Source organism: Aptenodytes patagonicus, chromosome 7 (genome assembly GCF_965638725.1).
Source record: "Aptenodytes patagonicus chromosome 7, bAptPat1.pri.cur, whole genome shotgun sequence".
NCBI lineage: Eukaryota > Metazoa > Chordata > Aves > Sphenisciformes > Spheniscidae > Aptenodytes > Aptenodytes patagonicus.
In genome coordinates, this window is record NC_134955.1 from 63368666 (window position 1) to 63377426 (window position 8761).

The 8761-nt window shown below is 49.5% G+C and overlaps 1 protein-coding gene across 4 annotated transcripts in view; it reads right to left on the bottom strand.

The window, feature by feature from the left end:
- Positions 1 to 5792, bottom strand: part of AKT1 (AKT serine/threonine kinase 1) — a 75756-nt gene extending 69964 nt beyond the window's left edge. The window contains exon 1 of one of the 4 annotated variants that reach the window (XM_076345574.1): positions 5753 to 5792. The gene's annotated coding sequence lies outside the window, so the exon portion shown is untranslated. Of the gene's footprint in view, positions 1 to 2717; positions 2736 to 4099; positions 4487 to 5278; positions 5695 to 5752 lie in introns of those variants that run through there. The other 3 variants (XM_076345571.1, XM_076345573.1, XM_076345572.1) reach the window with 3 other exon arrangements.
- Between the last annotated feature and the right edge of the window lie 2969 nt (positions 5793 to 8761).

The following is an 8761-nucleotide window of genomic DNA, read 5'->3' on the forward strand; positions in this document are numbered from 1 at the left end:
GCTGAAAGAAACAGGTGGTCAAAATTAATCCAACCTAGAACAGATACCCCAGCAGGACAGAGGGCTCTGTTGTACATCACCAGTGCTCTGAAACGGGCAGCCTTCAAAGCAAGGAGGTCAAATTTGAACAAGTTCCATCACTGCAAGCAGAAATGGACTGGGACAAAGGAGGTCACTCCCCTGATACTTTGCCTATGAACTTTCACTGTTTATCACTATTCCTCAGCTTTTCCAGTAACACTTTATTTTCTAGTTTTTCCCCAGAAACAAGCTGGGTTTTTTTTTTTTACCAAATTACAAATCTGCCATATCTCACTGGTTATAATTATCAACTCCAAGAAACAGATAAGTCGTTTGCCTGAGGGAGGGAAAACACATGAAAAATGGCATTGGAACAAGAGACATGTAAGAATTCCTTAATTTCATAAATAAATATGAGAACACCATATGCTGCAGAATAGAGACTAGTAACCCACAGCTGCCACAGTTACCTTGGAACAAACTCCTTTAGCTTCAGAGCAATTAGGATAGAACCTGACGAACGTGGCAGGCTTTCGTTCTCCTTTCAAAAATGCATGCATAATAGCCATCCGAGCTAGACTTATTTGTTGGATGTCAAGAGGAGACTAGACCTTGTTTAGAGGCTTCATTTAAGCATCAAGCAATTTGCAAAGTGTTGAACAAAACCCCTAAGATTATCACAGTTTACGTCTGGAAATGCAACACCCAAGTGTGAAAGTTAACGCTTCTAATGTTGTGCCATAACAGAACACAGGGACTGTGCAACCTAGCTTTACGTCTTGAATTCAACAATTTAGCTGCATTGAATGATCAATATCCTTTTCGATAACCGTATGTAAAAAAGGAAGCTACATGCCAAACTAGTCTGTAGAAAGGACAATCCTATTATTAAAAACAGAAAAAAGCACAAAGGTCCAAAATTCTGCAATCTGCAGCTAACTTACTCCAGGTTTTTCTGGGTTAACGCTTGCCAAGATTACCACTTGGCAGCCTCCTGCTTGTCATCGGCTAAACTGTCATGTCATAATCTGAACTTGAATGACAATACAGCCCAAAAAAGCGGATCAACAAAGAAATCCAAAGTTCAGAGGAACTACTTTTTCTACTCTCTGTGGTGTCCAAAAAGTTTGGACTGCCTTTTCCCCCCAAGAAACATTCTCCACCTGCTACTGCAGCCCTGCTATCAGGGATGTGTCTTTACCTGCCTTCAAGGGGAGAGGGGTGGTGAAGAGGGTAGGGTGTATCGTAAAGGAGCCATGCACAGAACATTGGGTAGCATGGCACAATGAAGTGGGAAAACACTAAACACTCCCTGACACCAACCTGCAGCATTGGCTCCACCTCAGTCCTTCAATCAGCTACGCCAGAGTGCATATTTTATAAGGGGGGACTTAAGTTAATTTTTCTTCACAGTGTGAAGAGCTGGGAATCCCTTCTCACTGTCCAACAAGATGCCCATAGACACAGCTCCAACAGAAGCAAACCCACTCTATCTGGTATATTTTAAAACACACATTCAAGCTGTGCCTAATATATCTATTTTAGTTAAAGATGCCATTGAAGACAGTGGCAGCAAGTAAGAGCAATTTCTTGGAACAGAAGAGCCAGTTAACTACAAGTCAACATACTACTGAAGATGCGCAAACCAGAGAAAGTTCCTTTTCCATAAAATCCTTAAGGGGGGGGGGGGAGAAAACAACAAAGGAATGATTACAGTCCTCATTTATGGCTACCTAGGAATGGTTCCCAGTGAACAGAAGGCATCTCAGCTAAGTATGACCTGGCTGCTCTAGCCTGTGTCTGCACATGACTGAATACTGTCAAAAGCTAAAGAACTCCATCTTTCTCTTAGCCTTCTGTTTGCTTGGTTTTCAATATGCATTTCTGTAATACCTTTTTCAATACTAAAGTATTCCTCACGTGGCTGAAGTGCAGTAAATCATGAATGGCATGACATCAGCATCGTATCACGGTGACGCTGGTTTTACGCATATATTAATTACTTAAGTGTATTAACTTCATAAATAATGAGATAACTCACTTCCCCAGGCACTGCAGCAGCGAAACCTGCTTTAAGGAGTCAGTCAAACCAACTGTCCAACAGAAGGTGGAGCAGAACCGTCTTTCCCGTATTTGGAAGAGTCGTGTTAGAGCTCCTTCTCTCATTCTCTTCCACTTATTATGCTCACCTTCTTTTGTCTCTACAAGATCAAGAGATGAATCTATCCTCCTTGCTCTCTTTCCAAAATGAAATTTTGTATTTGTTTCTACTCACACCCTAAAGCAGAGCAGGAAGAAAAGGAATTCTTCCGTAACGCTGAAGCTGAAACCTAAGCTTACGGGATGCAGGAGCATCTATGGTAATTACCTTGCCTATGAGGGAGAGTAAGCAAGAGAGTGAAGGAGGATCAGACCCACCAACCTCGGTCCTGCCGCTGCCTCAACTGGCATGTTAGACTGTGTCTAGGCAGCACTAGTTAACCCAGATCAGAAAGCAGGTCACAGCAAAGCATGCTCCTGGACTAACACTTTGCCCATCACGCCACCAGTTACCAATGCCCACTGCCCTGGTGTGGCACAGTCCTGACGCTCCCAGGACACCCTGAGGCCTAATGTGCTACACATCCTTACACGTTCTTGTAACAGACAACAGCAGGACCAGGCAAAAAAGGATCCAGCTGCCCCTGTTTGCCTACCTTGGCCACATGACACTATCACCAGAGTAGACGAGACACACAGGAACTGGAGGGGGGCAGAGGGGTGTGTGTTTGGGCCCATTACATGGGATACCACGAGCAACCTAAACTCTCTTCCCGCAGTAGATCCCAGATCCCAGCGTAAGCTCACAGCTGACAGCCAATTGCACCTGAACAGCACAGACACAACAAAGTTGGGCTCCAGCCAGCATTTCAAGTGGAGTGTACAGATAGGTGCCCCCACCAGGCTTTGACCAGCAAAGTACATCTCTTGCATTATGCAAATCCTGCCTTGGGTGTTTCGCGGGAGCGGCAGTGGTTTCAACGCGCTCAAGGCCCTCTAAGCACACGGCAGTAGCTTCACACCATGACCCAGTTACCAAATCTGGGCAGACAGCTTTCAAGAAAGCTTAGAGGGACCAGGTTGTTCCAGCATCTTAGCTTACATTACAAAAACGCATTGTGGGCCATGAGTTAGGTGTGGTCACGAGTATTTGCTACTGTGTGTTCTGTGTGGAATGATACCACGTCCAAACTGGTATTTCATGGCTGCACGTGCAGCTTATCACAAGGTCCAGAAAGGCTTCTCTGATACTAAGAGCTACAGGAAGAGTGCTAAGTGGAGAGTAAAAATCTCTAAAGCCGCATCCACTTTTCTTCAATCTGTTAGCCTAATCTAGGTTTACAAAACTGTAATTTGAAATGCTTGTGCTCTCATGTCTTTGCTGATCAATAGACAGGAGGTTAATGTTGTTCAGGTGAGGGGCCAGAGTTACAACATCCAGCTGTCCAAGCTGCAACCACAACTACAGTTTGATAGGACAAACTAAGCTGCCTGTTTCAAAACTGAGTGATGGCAGAAAAGAGACTTGTCGTACTCTCTCTGTCAAAGACACAGGCCAGACAAAATCCTCTTTATGTTCCCAAACAAGAACAAGTCCTTTTACAGTTTATGCTCATATAATTTAAGAACTGTGCTGCTCAGAACTTCTGTACCAACTTTAAATGCATTTAATCAAATTCCATTTTAAAGTATTTATAACAGAAGTATTGTTCTGTCCCCAAAGAAATCAAGTCAGTTGCGAACCTATTTAATTCTTAATGTAATCACTTACAGGACATTTTTATAAGCCGGCAAGTGAATGCTGGAGCTACAAGTTACTTGCGGACATTGGATCAATTCTTAAATTTGATTTACCACTGCTGCACACCAAAAACTGTTCTATAAACATCACACACAACAAAAACCCTCCTATTTAAAAAATCAAAGGTAGCTCCACAGTGTCTTTAAATCTGTTAACTCAAATGTTGTGGCTGTCATCAGGAAATTAACTACTACATAAAAGTAATTACTAGTCATGCAGTATGTCAAATTTATTTACCTGTAAACAAATATTCTTCTGAATTAAGTGTTAGTAATTCCCCTTTATAACTGTATTTTGAAATGTACATCCCTCCTGTGGTATAAATAAAACAAACAAGAGCAAATCAGAGATTTGCTTCTTATATGTTAGAGGTGGTAGGAAAACAAAGCAAAAAGAAAAACAGTTAAATACTTTCCCCAAGGGGGTGGGAGGAGAGGGGGGATACCGATAGGTGAAAGCTGCATTAGCATCAGTAGCATACTGTCAGTAAAATAAAAAAAAAAGCCTCAGCATGTTCATATACTCGATTATAATTATGTGTTTTACAAAGAAACAGAAGCAAAAGTCCTAGAAGTCTCCAAGAACATTTCGGCAACTGCAGAATTTCACCTGGGGGGGCGGGGGGGCATCTGCAGACAGCTCCCTACAGCTCTGCAAAACACGACTGCAAAAAAAAAAAAAAAAAAAAATAAAGTCCACAAACGCTGCACAACCACCTACACACGCCAAATGCCCACGGAGATAATCACACCCCCGTCGGCAAACACTTAGTGGTCCGCAAAGCGGAGCTGGGCTGCACAACGCGGCTACAGAAGACAAGGGGAGAAAATGGGGGCGGGTGAGGTGGGAGAACGGGGGGGCACTTGGCGACTTTACTTGCCACAGTTTTAGACATACCCCCCCCGCCACCCCCGTTTCCCTGGGGGATGCTCGGACAGGTCCCGGGCGGCCCCAGCCCCCGCCGGCGGGCCGCGGCTCCGATGGGGCCGGGGCAAGCCCGAGGGCCGCCGGGGAGCCCCCCGTCCCGCCGCCCCCTCATCCACCGCATCCCGGGGGAGCCAACAGCTTCCTGTCCGCCCCGGGCCCGCCGGCAGGACGCCGGCCGGGGGCCGCCCGCAGCCCGGCCCCCCTCACCCCCCCCCCCCGCCCCGTCCGGCCGCCCCGGGGCGCCGCAGCCCGGCCGTGCCCGGGGCGGGGGGGGGCGGCAGGGCAGCCCCCCGCTCGCCGCCGCGGCCTAGGCGGGTCAGCGGCCGCCGCCCGGGGAAGGCGGAGGGTGGCCGCCCCCCTTCCCTTCCCCTCCCGGCCCGGCACAATGCGGCGGGCACGGCACGGCGCGGCCGAGCGGAGCAGGCCCCGGCCCCGGCCCCGTCGCTTCCTTCCCCCAGCCCTTCCCAGCCGGGGGAGCGGGTCACTTACATGGCTGGAGCCCGGGGAGGAGGTGATGGGAGGGTGGCGGCGGCAGGGGAAGGGAGCCGGAGAGGGAGGCAAGGGAAAGGGAGGGAAGGGGGGAGCGAGCCAGCGAGCGAGCGGGGGGAAGGGGGAGGCTGGCGAGGCGGGCTCTCCGGCGGGTGCCGAGCGAAGGCCTCACTGGGCTCCCGGCAGCCGCCGCCTCCTCACCATCCCCGGGCGGCGGGCGGCGGGGCGGCTCCTCCTCCCCCTCTCGCAGGCTCTCGGCCCATGGGGCTCACACGCCCGCTCCGGCTGCCGGCCTGCCTTCCCTGCCGCTCCGCCTCGCCCCCGCCGCCGCCCTGCGTCCGGCCGGGAGGGGGAGGCCGCCCCTCGCCTCACTCAGCAGCCGCCGCCGCCGCCGCCTCCCCTCGCACCACCGGGCCGAGCTCCCGCAGCCGGGGCCGGGTTCGTCCCACACGCGTCTCCGCGGCGCTCGCTCACATCCTCCGGGGAGCGGCCGCCGGGTCCTACCGCCGCCGCGCCGCTTCCCGCCCGCCCCGCCGTGCCGAGGGGCCGCTCCGCTTCGCGCCGCTCCCCGCGGGGGGGGGGGAGTCCGCCGCCGCCGGGGCCTCGCCGCCCGGCCCCGCCTCGCCGCCCTCGGAGCTCCCCTCAGCGCGGCGGGGCAGCGCCCGCCGGCCCGGCCCTCCCGCCGCCCCCCTCCGCCCACCCGCCAGGCCGGCCCCAGGCCCCGAGGGCGGCGTTTCCGGGCCCCCGGCGCGGCCTGGCCCCGGGCGGCCCGGCGGCGGGGTCGCCCCCTCCGGGACCGTCCCGGCCCTTGACCCGGGCGTTTGGGACGCCGTGCCCCGCGAGGTGATGTGGCCTCTCCTAACTCGGCCCCGCGGGAAGCCACCAGCCCTAGGAGCCCGGTGCCCGGAGTGTGGACAATTTACCCCAAAATACAGAGGCCCGAGGCAGCCGTGGGGCAGAGGCCCAGTCAGCCCCCGGCATTTCAACCTCTGGGAAGGGTCAGGCCCCCACAAACCTTATGGGGTGCTGCAAGCAAGCTTCCCCGAAAGCATGGGGTGCCAGTCTGCTTACCCTGCGCTCGGAGCTTTCCCTTGCGCCTGCGAAATACTGATTGATTAAATAATTGGGTATCACGGTACCTTGGAGAATATTTCAATACCCCTTTCACAGCAGGCGGGCTGTGAGGCGTGGAAAGGTTAAGCGATTGCCCGGGGACTCACAGTGGCGGAGGGGCCGGGGCGGTGAGTCTGGATGCTGCTCTCCCCGCTGCCTTGCTGCGCTCGAGGCCGTCCTGCTCTCGCAGCAGGAATGGCTCAGAACATCACAAATTACTTGAACTATTGCTTACAGGGCAGCAATATTTTGTAAGATTTAAGAGCCGGTCTGCTCTGAAAAACGATGTTGTGGAAATGCCTTTGACAGATTTATTATTTCTCCGCACTTCCAGTATCAAAATTTGCCCTCTTTGGTCATTGAGGGATTTTGTTTATTTTCTAATTGACAGTGCCATAAATGCTAACTGGGCTGTAAGAATTGATTGGATTTGTATAGAAACGTACGATCACTGATGATCACATTTCTGCAATCAGAAGCTAGCTGGAATTTCGAAAACAACACATCTTCCCACAGCTTTGCACTGTTAACTACATAAAATGCATAAAATGCATTTACAGCAGTAAAGCTGCATTTACACTGGTGGCAAACCTATTCGATATGAGGCTTTTCTGCCACACCATTTGAATGATTGTACACATTTAGTGAAATTCACTTTCTTCTTCCATTTTGATCAACTAGGTCTGTCTAATCATATCTGTCACAAGCGTTCCTGAGTATCAAATGGATCGCTGGATTTTGGGTACACCAGTGTGCTAGAGGAGCCAACGATGAGACAAGAGGAGGAAAGGCTTCACTTTTCTTCATGGTGGAGGGAGACAGAGCAAGACCTCCTTTCCCACCAAGGAACAGACCAGTTCCTCCTGGCAGAGCTGCTACACCAGCGTGGTATTTTCTATGGCTCTCCTTTAAGTTTACGAGGGCATGTTTCAGCACAGTTTTAAAAATGTACCATTCAGGCAACCTGGCGGAATAAGCAGACCCCGTGGTACAGTCCCAGTTACCTAGTTTAGGGTCAGATCCTCATCTGCTGCAGTCAGTGGAAAGATCTCTGTTGATATCAGGGCAGAATGAAATGGCTGTGAGAACTTTCTAAGACGTAAAGGTAACGGAAAGGAAAAATCTGGGTTTGTGATCACATTTCGACTTACCGTGCCTTACGTTCAGAACATTTAGTGTAGATTGAAATGTAGGTAGGCATTAAAGATATATTTAAAATTAAATTAATCATCTGTGTGCAAAGCTTGCAGGCAGCTCAGAGAACATGTATAGAACTTAACAAAGACAAGAAAATTCATTTATGAACTAATTTTGAGTCTTCAGACTGCAGTTACACCTAACAATAAAAAGCGTGTGTAAGTACAGGAGTTCACTGGCTGTAGGACGCTTCTGTCCAGGCAGGGGGATCTCTGGTAATAGAGCTGATTGCAGGAGAGCTTTCTTGCCTTCCTGCCAACCCCTGTCCTGATTGATAAGCTCCCAGGCTGCGTGGTGAGCAAGGTCATTAGGACTTCCCCCTGCAAACGAAGCAGCAGTTTAAAAATAAGGTCATACAGTAAACACAGTTTTCTGTCCTGAAGAGAAGAAAATAAACCTCCGTTGTTTGCTAGAAAGGAAGTACAATTAAAAAAAAAAGAAATTTCAACACGAACAGATTGTTTAGATTTGCCGACTGTTGATTTACCATGATGAAAGACAGGCCCAAACTAGAAAGTTTGGATCCTGATCTGGATCTGACATTCCCGAAATTTGAGGGGGAAGTGCGATTCGGAATCTGGAGTAAGGGCTTATCTCTCGAACACAGCAAAGTACTGTGGATAAAAATACCCAGGTAAAGTAGGAAGTGCCTGGTCTGCGACAACAAGAGTGACTTTGTATCAACAATGAACAAAAGCAGGCTTTTTTTTTTTTTTTCTCTGAGAACAATGGAATCACTCAAGAATTGTTATAAATGCAAACAATGTGGGTTTTATCACTCAGTTATCATCAATGGGATTACAGTCTATAAACCCTAATTTTCAGGGAAGTCCCTAGATTTCCCTGAGCGCTTCCTCAAATTTCACATCTGTTGACTCTAGCTTATTAAGTGCTTCAGGATAAGGTGAATCAACTGTTCCTTGGTATTATATTACCCAAAAATACTGAACGTAGGGGATAGTGGCAAAGAATGGTTGATTGCCAGACAGTGTATCAATACCACAGCAGAAGAGCAGACACTCCTGTTCTCATCCATTTTTAACACATATATAGGTAACATAAAATTTGATGTAACTTTTTAAAGTTATTTTAAAATGTTGAAATTGTGCAGCTTTGGATAAAAATGTTTTTCATCCAGTCAGGCATAAGAAGAAAGACTAGCACGGTAAGATG